This window comes from Oryzias latipes, chromosome 8 (genome assembly GCF_053564925.1).
Source record: "Oryzias latipes strain Hd-rR chromosome 8, Olatipes_Hd-rR_3.1".
NCBI lineage: Eukaryota > Metazoa > Chordata > Actinopteri > Beloniformes > Adrianichthyidae > Oryzias > Oryzias latipes.
This window is the reverse complement of record NC_136244.1, coordinates 26,275,814-26,288,017: the sequence shown is the minus strand read 5'-3', so window position 1 is coordinate 26,288,017 and position 12,204 is coordinate 26,275,814. Positions and strand designations below refer to the sequence as shown.

General features: G+C 40.6%; 1 protein-coding gene across 6 annotated transcripts in view; it reads right to left on the bottom strand.

Annotated features, from left to right (window-relative positions):
• shisa6a (shisa family member 6a) overlaps positions 1-12,204 on the bottom strand; it is a 63,846-nt gene that overhangs the window by 40,020 nt on the left and 11,622 nt on the right. The gene's annotated exons all lie outside the window — the stretch shown is intronic.

Sequence of the window (12,204 nt, the reverse complement as noted above, 5' to 3'; positions counted from 1 at the left end):
AGCTGAAGTCGATTATTTATTTTTATATTGGTGTTCTACCCACCAGCTGTACAGAGTCCTCCAGTTTAGGGGATTGTTAGCAAATGCTTAGATTAGGTTACAAAACCATGAAAGTCATCAAAGTCTCACTATAGTAAGGAAGTTTTCACTCCCTTTGTGAAGCAACAAAGAATTCAGGAGAGGTTATCCATTTGCTGACGGTCCCTGTGGACCCGTGTCCTCGCTGGTGGCGGGAAAAACCAAACGACGCTTTCATTCTGCATCATTATAGAATAAAGAGACTGTTTCCTATTGATGCAAATGTTTAGCTGAGAAGTTATTAACCCCAGAAATCAGATTCTGGGAAAGTTTACAGTCTGCAGGCCGAGAGCTATAGATTTAAGGCAAAGTTATTTAAATTAGCTGGTTTAATGTCAATTTAAGGTAATATTGACAAAACTAGAAAAGTGGAAACAAAGAACTGAATTAATCTAGGGACAAGAAAAAGTTAAAATAATATAAGTAAATGAATATATTCTATTAATGCATGAATAAATATAAATGTATGTATTTCTGAACAAAAATGTGGTTAAACTTGTGGTTCTGAATTTCCCCAAATAAACAGGTTTAGAAGAGGAATGCATGAATGTATAATAAGGAAGAGCTGTAAGTCTGATTGCACCCACATCTCCACAGAACACTGGGAGGCCACATTCAAAGTAGTTTGAACCTTTCTGCATCAACTAAACACAAACTTTTGTTAACCACAAAGTTTAAAAGTCAACATTTCCAGCAGTAACATTCACAAATGGTTCAATCCACCACTTTGATATTATTGATTTAATACAAGTTATTCATGAACAGAGACCCACTTTGGGGATAAGTATCCATCCAAGGGCTTCTCACTACATTTGGGTTTTACGTAAAGTTTGTCCTCAGCCGTTATCGGTTGGAGACCATAGATCGGGGAGAAAATCCAACCTCCCTCCAATATGGTGCCACTAATCTGAGGCAGCAGCACGTCTCCTGCAATCTGCCGCAATGTCACACAGATCACATCCGGAGACATCTGATGGAGGAGACTGACCACGGACCAGCCAGCGCCTCTGGGCTTGGCTGTTCCTGTGTCACGGACTGACGTAAACACGGACACATGCTTACCGCCGCTTCGGGCCGGACGCTGCTTTTTCCCCCTCCAGGAAACAACTTCAATTAATTTCACAGTTGGCAGAATCTGCAGTTGTTCCCGCCTGTTTTGTGGACGTGGATTAAAAGGTTCGAACGCGATGCACCCGGAGCTGTGACTGCTCCGCTTCTTTATCCCCTCCACCCATGAAGGCACCGGTCGCCCGGAGCTCCACCTGATCTGATGGCAGCCTCGGCTCTGCAGCCCATTACGGCTCACATCACGCCGATAAAGAGAGATGGCACTGATACATGCATCATTACTGCTCTGTAAATGCTCTCCTCCTCATTCCACAGAGAGGGCAGATCACAGAGGAGCTGCTTCACAGTCTGCAGATCTGGAGTTTGGATTCAGATAAATAAACCAGTGAGCCATTCAGACGTTCGGGTCAGGTCGGCATCTGGAAGTTCGATGAAGGAGAACGACAACACACCAAAACCAGCCTCAGACATTTATTTTTTCTTGTTCTTATTGACACCCCCAGCCACAATGACTGTCGTAAACTGCTGCAAATACGATGTCAACCGCATGTCTTTAGATTGAGAGCAAAACCAAAAACTAGACATCACAAAAAATACACGTTTACCAAAACCACATTTTTACGTTAGGCTGTCTGATCGGGGTCAAAGTGACATCAACATTTTTCTCACGTCTACATACAGCTTTTGCTGTAGCAATGCAATGGAACCACTGGAGCCAAGTGGATCCTCATCTGTCCTGAGGTGTGTACTGGTTCTGGTTTTTTATTAATTTTTAGCATCCAGAGAATAGAGTAGTTCACAAACAAGGGCAGTGAATTCTGGGAGAGGACAAAGGTGAAGGCCTCATAAATGTGCGGAGGTCCACAATGGCAGAAGCCAAAGGGTGGTTTAGGGGCCATTGCTGTTATTTCAAATGCTACAACGGGTGCCGACTTCTTGGAGAATGGTTGGATTGTCCATCTAGGAGATCCTCATTTGCACCAAATAGCAATTACAGGTAAAGAACAGACTGCTCAGTGACATAGTCAGCAAGCAATACTGACAGTCACCGTCAATGTCTTTCAAGTATTTTGTAGCAGTCTAGGCGAATTCTGGCTTTATTTATGTATAATAGATTAATATGTCATCAGGTAGGTGACCAAAGCTTCAGACCATTTTCCTCATCAACCCAAACGTCTTCTAAATCTGCGAGAGGATTGTTTTCGGTCAACACAGAGAATTCCTGTAGTGTTCTGATCTGTTAAAGAAGTAGAATTTTGTATGCCTTTAATGAGTAAAGTAAATAAAGTCAAAGATCGTACATATGGAATATTTCAGAGTTCTCCTAGAAGTATAGATCTCTGATATATTAAAGTAATGTATCATGTAGGCAGAGTATTGAAACAGTCATCTGGTAAAAATGACTACCTTTCAGTGTACATTTTCCAGTTCAGTCACAGACCGGTCAAATGTTTTGCATCCATACCTCCATTTCTCTTCATCTTCCTTGGTTAGGATGTGAGCCATTTGGACCACATCTTAATTTGTTAACTAACACACCAATGGGAAAACCGCTTTTCCACAGGTGTTCCTATGTATAGGATATTCACTGTTCCCTCGCTATATCGCAATTGACTTTTCCCGGTCTGGCTGTTTCAATGCAATTTTGCATGTTTTATTCTACTATTTGACAGTGTTCAGCTTCCTGCTTTATTGACAATAGTCTCCAGCCAATCTCCTCCGTACAATGTCTCCTGTTCCGAAGATTTATGGAGCTTTTTAAATCTACATTAATCTTTATTTACAATCAGGCAAAGTTGTGGTTCTGATCTTTTGCGTTTCAAAATCCAAAAAGACAAACAAAAGAAGCTTTTGTAAATATAAAGTCGCACCAACTCAAAAGTGTAATAAACGCCAACGATCAGGTTAATCAAACATGGCTGAAGGTGCGAGTTTCTGTCCTTCCTTTTTGCCCCTTGGGGCTGATGCAGGGGTGTGTAGACTGCAAGTAAAGGTAGTTTTGCTCAGAAGGAGGGGGGTAAACTGTGGGGAGGATTTAGGTGCACAAAAAACGTCATGGGTATTGAGTAACACCGCACTTAGAGGAGCCCTCAAACCTGCGGATGTAATTTCTGGAAGCCTTTTTACATACAATTATCCCACATTTGTGCGAGCAGTGAAAGCTCGCCGTGACTCGCTCTGGCGCTCTCCAGCAGACAGTCGCCACGCGTCTCTCTGACGAGCTCATTGTCCTTCATACTCGAGTGCAGCGAAGTTATTACAGTTTTTACTGTGATGGAATAAAGAGGAACTTCAAAAGAACTTTACCTCAAATTTCTGTCGTGCATCATTATAGCTATGGATGAAAAATATAGACAAAAAGTCATTTATGTGGTAAATTTAAAATGTATGATGTAGATGGAAACTGCCTCATCTCGGAATATGAATAGGAAATCAAACCTGTGTCACACTAAACATTTTATTTTGTGATTTAGCTTTTCATTTTATTTTACATTTTCTTTAGAAACACCCATGAAGTCGTCAAAACTATAGTCTAAGTGGAAAAAAAAAGTCAGATAGCAGAAACATTTCTATTTGGGAGGTAATTCAGTCGTTTATGTCTCTGGATAAAGATTAAACCACAAATGTATTAGCTTTGTCTTCAAAAAAGGAATTACAAAAAAAACAGCAACAATACAAAGTGATTTAACTTTAACATTGTTGGAAAAACAAAGGTCAACTGCAAATATTTCAGCTTAAAAAAGAAGTGAGTTTGATTTGGCCGTCTGTGGGAGGGGCCGAGTCACTGGCTATACCATCAGTGTCAAAGAGTAAAACCATGAGATGTTTCACATGTCTCTTTAATTCTCAAATATTTTGGAAGAATTGTTTTGTTTTCCTTCTATAAATCACAAATGATAGATGAATAAAAAAAACAGAAAAAGCAAATTTTAATCAAAATTCTGGAAATTTCGAAAAAACACAATTTTGCACTTACTCTTATAAATCAATTATTCAAATAAACACAAACCAACTCACATGATACGTCATTCCAAAACATAGCAAATGTTGCCGGATGAAGGGATTTTGGGAAATGGCGGTTGGTGATTTTCCAAAGTAGCAACAAGTCCGCTGTGAAATTGTTGGATCCAACTATTGACGCTGTGGAACCTCTAGTGGCGCCCGCCGTGCGGGGCTCGGGGCAGCCAGCTCCTACCAAGAAGCCCCAAAAACCACATCCTCCAAGCGCCAAAACTACTTTTAAGAAATGCACATTTTTAGGCCTTTTTATTACTGCAAATCCAAGTTGCACGATTTTATAGGTAATGAAAATGTGTCTTATGAAAAACAAATTTAGTTTCAATTACAGGTAGAGTCAGAAGTTGATAAGAAGAATAAGCGAATTTAACAAAAAGAAACTTCTTTTAAAGGAAGCATAATCGTGTTTTAGTATACAGAATTGTAGTTTTACTAAATTCTAATTATTTTGTTAGGTACTGTGACCAGTGTATGACGATGACATTGTATTCTGAAAACCATTTTTAAAATAAATGATTGTTGTTATGAAGTATTGGAAGTTAATTTCCTAAAAGCTCAAAGTCATTGTGATATTTAATGTGGCAAAAAAGTGGAAAACTTCCTCAGGTAAAGGACGAAACAAATTTATCGGTTTACTTGGTAAACACCGAATCCTTCCTCTGGTGAGAAATAAAGTGCAAATGGAATAAAATATTGGGCTATCAGATCTGATGACTGCCTCATACTTCAAGGCAGCTGACAAAAACATTTACAGGCAGACATGCGGGAACTTTAAAGCGCTGTATATCTTTCCAATTTGAGATAAAGAGTGTTTAAAGCGGAGCGATAGCAGGGGTTGACCTTCCTTCCGGTGAGCTCTTTGGAAGTGATTTCCGTGAACAAACATGCTCTACATAATTCATGAGCAGAGCCTCGATAAGACGAGGTAGAGAGAGGCTATCTGCGAATATATTTCAACACGCCGCCGTGGCTGCGTGATTAGAAGACTTGTGGGATTTGCAGTGTGTGAGTTTCGTGTAACCAGCCTAATCAGGTTCATTAGCCCACTGTTTAATGAGCAGCCCAGATAAGGAGACGAATCAGTTCATATTGTGCATTTGGCAGTGGCAGATCTGCACGCCGCGAGAGGACCGTACCCCTGCTGGTCTGAATCAAGCTCATTGAGAAAGAGGCGGAAATTGCCACTTTGGTAAATGCTGCCGTGACTCAAAATGACCTGATAAAGCCCAATCACGGCGTTAATGGTGCGTGAAAAACTGCTGTGACGCAGAGTTTGCAGAGATCCTTTGTAGAGCCGAAAGGTCACACGCAAAACCGACTCTTCCAGTCCAGAAATGTAAAATATCTAGTTTATAGGCCATATCCGTACCCAACGGTAATCAACGCTTGTGGCATCACAAACACGGTCGTGGCTAAATAGGGTTTTTGCTACGCACGATCAGAAAGATTAAAAAACTACACCCTAATGCAATTATATACCAACAAAGGAGGACTTTTCATGTTATTGACCAGTACAATGCTCCCTTGCTATTTCACGCTTCACCTTTTGCAGTCACACTGTTCCACGAATTGTTTAATGAAATTTTGCATTCTATTATACTTTTTGTCTTACAGTGCGTTGGGGTCTGCGTTGGCTTTAGACATTTGTCCTTCAGATCTCCTCCGTACCATGACTCCTGTGCAGAGGGCGTTCAGCTTTCCAATTCTACATAAATCTTTGATCGCGGTCAGATCTTTGTTTTCATTCTAAAATCCTGAACTTATTTTCCGTGAAAGTGTGAACTTTGAGAGTTTCAACAAGATAGAAAAGTGGGAAATTGTTTGAGAAAAGTATATACTGTATGTGTAGTGAGGAGTTTTACATCCTTAAAACATTGAATGTTGTCGTATAAAACAAAGATGACTACTTCCTGGATTTCAACCATCACCGGTTATATTTTAACTCCAGCGATAAACGAGGAAACACTGCATTTTTCAAGTATCTCCATTAAATTTAATTATTTTTCTTAACAACCACTTCACTTTATTTTTTATTTTTAAATGAATATTGAGTTTGGCACGTGCATTAACTGGTTGTGATTTATGTCCATAAAGCTGACAATAAAGTTAAGATGCTGCCATTTCCACAAAACTGAAAAAGTTCCCCCCCTTCATCTGGTTTGCTCTCAAACACGGCGCTCTCAGGAGCCGACCAGAGACTGAAGTGGACGGAACTGCTACGCTGTTAAAGCAGCTTCTCATTTCAGGAAGCTTTGACCAGGAAATACAAAGACCTAGAAGGAGCTGTTCTTCCAGAAGAAAATGCAGGGTTGAATGCTATATTGCTGAATGAAAATAAAACTTAAAGGGTGATAATTGGCACAAAAAAATAAAAATAAATAAAGAAATGATCAAAGTTGACCATAAATAAAGTGACAACAGCACAATCACAATAAAGATATGTTTGTGAAAAATGCCAGAGTCGGGAATCGAACCAGCGAGCTTCTGCACCAAGGATTCCACATATATTTCAATGGAGGCAAAAATCCTGGAATATCTTGAAAAGTTCAAGGATTTGAAGAAGCAAAAGTCATAGCAGAAAAAAAGCTAGTTGAATGGTTAAGTGCCAAACCAGAGAATAAAGAATGAAATAAAGAAATAAAGAGAAACAGAAAAACAATGGGTTGGATGCTTTATACCATTCAACCATTTGAAAAGAAAACAAAGTATACAGAAAACCCAAAAACAGTAGAGATTAAGAGGAGAAGAAACATCAAACTTAACTGTAAAAGTTGCTCAAAGCTCGACATAACCAATGTCACAAATAGATGCTCATAGAAGGGCTGCATCTTTGTGAACATCCACACTCATCTACAAAAGCTGCTACTTGATTTGCTTTACTTGCGCTCGTTGGTCCACTTCAAGTCCATCTGCGTTCATATTTAAGTGAAGTGGGCCAGAGTCCATTTACAGCAGAGAACCTCTTATGCAGGTGGATCCGGGTTTACATCTTTATTGCTCCCACATGAAATGGACTAAACCATCATTATCAATGCTCCCAGGAAGCGAACTTGACAAACTAGACCATCCAGAAAAAGCTACCGTAGACCCAGCAATGGCAATACAATCTATTTAATCTCTAAGCAATTAGGAATTTGTACCTGGACATTTGCTGAGCTTAGTCAACACACCTTAGTTGAGAACTGATCTTAAGTGAAATGACCCCACTCCTCTGGTTATGTTACCATAGTAACCCCACATGTGATTCAGGTCAATATAACTAACCCTAAAAGCCTCTGACCATCATAGAGGACAGACATTCAAAGTCGAAACACTTTTTCTAAAATTTGATTACGTTTTCTGAACGAGCATTTCACAGTTGGAGTTTCAACAGCTAGAAACAGTTGCCAAAGAAAACTAGAAATTGTACTTAAAAATGACATGTACAACAGTCCAAAACATGAGAAAAGGCATGTGGTTGCTATGAACCGGTTGCCTTCAAAAACCCAGAACACTTTCAATCAAAATGTACATAATTTCCTAAACTTTTAGAACATTTCTCCAATTCAATCTTGTCAAGTCATTAGTCATGATTAAAAACTAATCTTCATTTTATCACTTTAAACAACTACTGGAAGTATATGCGCTTCCTTAAGGCCACATGACAGTTGGTACATTTTGTGCATATGAACGGATGAACATTGGTCATACGTGAACAAACATGGAAAAAGTGACAACAGTTATGCTTCTTTATGTGAGATTTTCATAGACGTATCACGAATAAACCACGTTAAAACCACGGAAGAAGTACGAACAAACCACGTAAAGAACACTTAAACCAACGTACAACATGAACAGTGCATGATTACTGCACTGTTTATATGCAATTCATTAGCAAATTGTGTGTCAATTACGTAATTTGAACGTGATATGTGCGCCTTATACGCAATGTAAAAGTTATACATTGGTGGTTCAAGCATGAAAAGTCTGTTAGACATACATGGAACGGTCGTGGAAAGACACAAATTTGTTTATGCATCTCGCAAAAATCACGCACAATTGTGTAAGATTCACGTAATAATTGCGTATAAACTACGTACAGTGGGCATTAACTGAGTAATTTTCAACCGACCAAAAATATTGAACAGCTCAAAACTGAATTTACGTAAAAGATGCGTCAGCCGAAACCCACACCGGACATCTGCGCACATCGACGAATGACAAATGCAAGAAACACTTGAAATGAAATGTCATGAAATTTCATTTGTGGAAAATGTGCAAAATGGTGAATGGGTGACACAGCCAAATGTAACAACACGGTAGAAATATAAGTATTTCAACCAGTGATGAGCAAGGAATTAAGATTTTTAAAAAACAACCAAGTGTCCACCTCTGGCTAGAACTGAATGGGACCCCATAAATGCATGCTTCCCTTTCATTATTTCTAGGGGAATTTGCCGTCTTATACCCACAACTTTACTTCAAAGCCCTGCAGATCTGCACCATCCATCACTTTCCCATTTTTTTTAATTCAAATATTGCAAGAGCAATGAGCATTTGAAAGCAAAAACATCTGTTCTAACTCTACACTGCCGGTTTATCAGATCCCTGCCCAACAACACATTCCTGTTGGACTCTCATCCGTTCTACTGCTTTCCTTTGCAGACAGAAGCCAGAGGAACATTTGGTTTTCTGTGATCACAGGGCGTCCGCATTCATCCCAGCGAGGGCTGCAATGAGCCTCCAGCCTCTCGCAGAGCAACAGAATGAAAAGTTGGCTGCTGTGTGACAGAAAGCTGCAGGAGGGGAGCTCCCTCCGCTGTTTTCCTCTGTTGGGTGTCTTGTCTTTTGCTCAACATGCCGACTCTCTGAAGATTTAAAGCCGCAGTCTCAATCTCAAAATCTTCTCTGCTGTTTTATTTGGTGTACTGTGTTTGTAGGTGAGCTGCTGTAGCCACAAAAGGTTTGTCCGATTGTTCTTCTATCCATCTTTGCTGCTCAGCTGATGACACGTTTTGTACCAAACTGCAGTTCTCAAACATCTAGATTCTTCTCACTCTGAATCTTACTGATGACATGTTATGCTGGATCAGAACCATGACCCGGAGTGCTGTGGTCAGTGCCACTTTGTAAAGTCACAGATCCATTTTTTCAATAAGTTTTTCCCCTCAATAAGAATGAAAGTTCTCGGGTTTCTCCTTCACATCTTGAAGGTCAAAATTTTTCCTTTAGTGATTTCCGACTCGAAATTCTGCGTTCAGTCAATAAATTCCTAAAATGATCATTTTGTCAACCTTGTGTGCATTCCTCTTCAAAACCTTAAAGATCCACATTTTTACATTTTTTGTACGACTTCAAAGCGAAAAGTTTGGATTTAGTATTTTCCTTTTGAGGAAATCCATTTCAAGCAGAAGTTTTATGATGATTTAAGTGCCGCAGAATCAGAGTCTGAACCGCTTTGCCCTTAAACTCAGCTGTGTTTGTAACACTCGGGTTTGCGTGGGAGCGTCTCTGTGAAGAGAACAGTCCACACAGCACAGATTTTATTGTACGTCAGTCCTAACACTCTAATAAAGATGTGAGTCTCCAAAAACTGAACATGGAGCTTCGCTTGGACCCACAGAGACGCTCCAGCAGCGCCTGTTTGTGCGGAGAAGCTGCCGTAAGACCGGCTGAGAACAGGATCTACATCGGCGGGGGGCAGAGTCCGTCCGGCTCACTGGTCCCGTCTGCGGGTCCATGTTCAGCTCATCGTCTTTGAAAGGTGACAGCTGCCTCAAAGCAGCTCCTCTGTTTCTGGAGGCGGTCATGCTCACCGCCTTAAATTACCCTCAAAGCTTAAACCTTAAATCTGTCATTTCTGCACAAAAAGCTGAAATAATTTAAGTCAACATTCAACTTTTTTTCACCCTAAAAAAAAACACAAATCCTTAAGGCGGAACGCTGGATCGTGATTTAGAAGCCCAAGTTTGGCTTTAGCAGAAAATGAGGTCCAGCTCATGGAAGACCCCCTCAACTGTCCCACAAAGACGAGGTACAACAAACCTGCCCCGTGCGCTCAGTTGTGTACAAACACTCCCCCATTTTTTAATCGCCTTTTGCATCCACTGATGCGCATCCTGCTTAATTACTTTTTCATGAATCCCTCCTGAAGGAATTGCTCCTCTCAAGGTGACCTCGTCTTACTGGGACACTCTGCGGCAGCACTCCCATCTTCCTGCGATCAAATCCCCCCAGGCCACAGTGTGTCCCTGCATGGGCCTGAGAGCGAGTGCAAATGGAAAGGTGTCAAAGTGAGCCAGAGAGGGATCACTTGTCCTGTTTGCCTCCATTAGGAAGTCTTTTTTTGGGTCTTTCTTCAAAGGTTCTCATTGGGCAGATGGTAACTTTAAACTCTGTTGATCAATAAAATCATGAGCATCATCTGCTCTCTGAGGCCAATGCTCAAAGTTTGAGTTCATTTGGTCCATCGTGTCACCTTCAGATTCGAGCGCATGCTTCTTTGTCTTGCAGCCTCTGCAGTTTGTGTTTGGAGCTGAAAAAGCAGCAGTAATGTTTGCTATCTGATTTAAGCTTCACACTGCTGTGAGCGCTCACGTGCAGATATCTATCAGGCTGATCTTCTTCAGCAATAGAAAAGCTGGAAGCAGCAATGAAAAGACGTCAGTTCCACTTTCACGCCCTCTACGCTCCAGGAGTCATGTGAGTTCCTGCCAGTCTGGCTTTACAGGGACAGGCTTGGCTAACTACAATTTGATGCACAATAACTGCCTGTTTACAAGTCATGGGACCATGGCAACCATTGACTTTTTTCATTATCTCAGAGGGAAAAATACATGTAGCAGTTTTTACGTCTCTACTTTGAACTAAAATTTCAATTTTTCCTTAGCAACAGATTTTTTTTTTCTTGTTAATGGAGAAATGAAAACTTTTTAAGGTCTGGAAATCATCTAAACTAAATGCACACACAGAATGTTTATCATTTTTCTATTACTTCCTAAAGTCTTTGTAGACTGTGTCAGAAAGCATAAAATGACATTTGAGCTGCATTTACATTACAGCTCCAGCATGGCTCAGTCTGGCTTTACTCAATTTTAAGGTGTTTCCACTAGGTGGCGTTCTGCACTCTTGGTCTGATTCTTATTATTACTTCCCCTGCACTCCAACTAAACCGAGTCACAGAGGATTTAAGAACACTGAGGGGGCGGGGCTGTCAGAAAAGAGCAAGAGACATCAGTCTGTGTTGGAGTTCAATGGCTCCGCCCACATTGAGACGGTACTCCAGTTTAACGGAAAGACGAACAAGGCTGAGAAAAAATGGCAACAAGTGGCAAAGGTTTATGGAAATGTGGCCATAGATAGCAAGCTTGGTCTCTTTTTTTTTGTGGTGTAAACTTTTTAAGCCCTTTAGTTCCCCAATTTATTGATTCCAGCAGATTCTGAAGGGGGAAAAAGCAGCCCTGCACTGATATGAAACGTAAACAAGCGGATTCTGTCCGCAGAAAAGTGACCATGGTGCAAAACTTTGCTAGCAGTTAAAAATTAACTACTAGCAGTTAATTTTTAACTGCTAGTAGTTAATTTTTAACTGCTAGCAAAGTAGTAGTAGTGTAGTGTTTGCGTAATGGTGCAAAGCTGCTTTTCTCTGAATCTGGATCAGCTGATCACAGCGGTCGAGTAAAACAGATTTATATGTCTGAGAGCGTTTCTTAGTCACCGCTGACATCTCAGGTGTTAAAGGTTTAACACATAGGTCAACGATCAAAGGCTCCTTCCTGAAACCAGTCTCCAGTGGTCATTTGAGGAACTGCAACGTTCTTCTGGTTGCTTTGACGTTTGGTAAATGGGAAACGAAGGCACAGAGAGCGATGCCTCACTTCCCTTTAAAGTGCGGTTCTCCTTGAGAAAGTCTCTTTACAAATATTTTATCCTAAAATCAGGAACGTGTGAGTTCCACAACTCTTTTTGGCTGTTGCCATGGCAACGTAATACAAGGAGTGGACACATGTTGTCATTAGGCCTGAACCATTTGAGGGGATGTTGCTACGTTCTGGTGGGGCA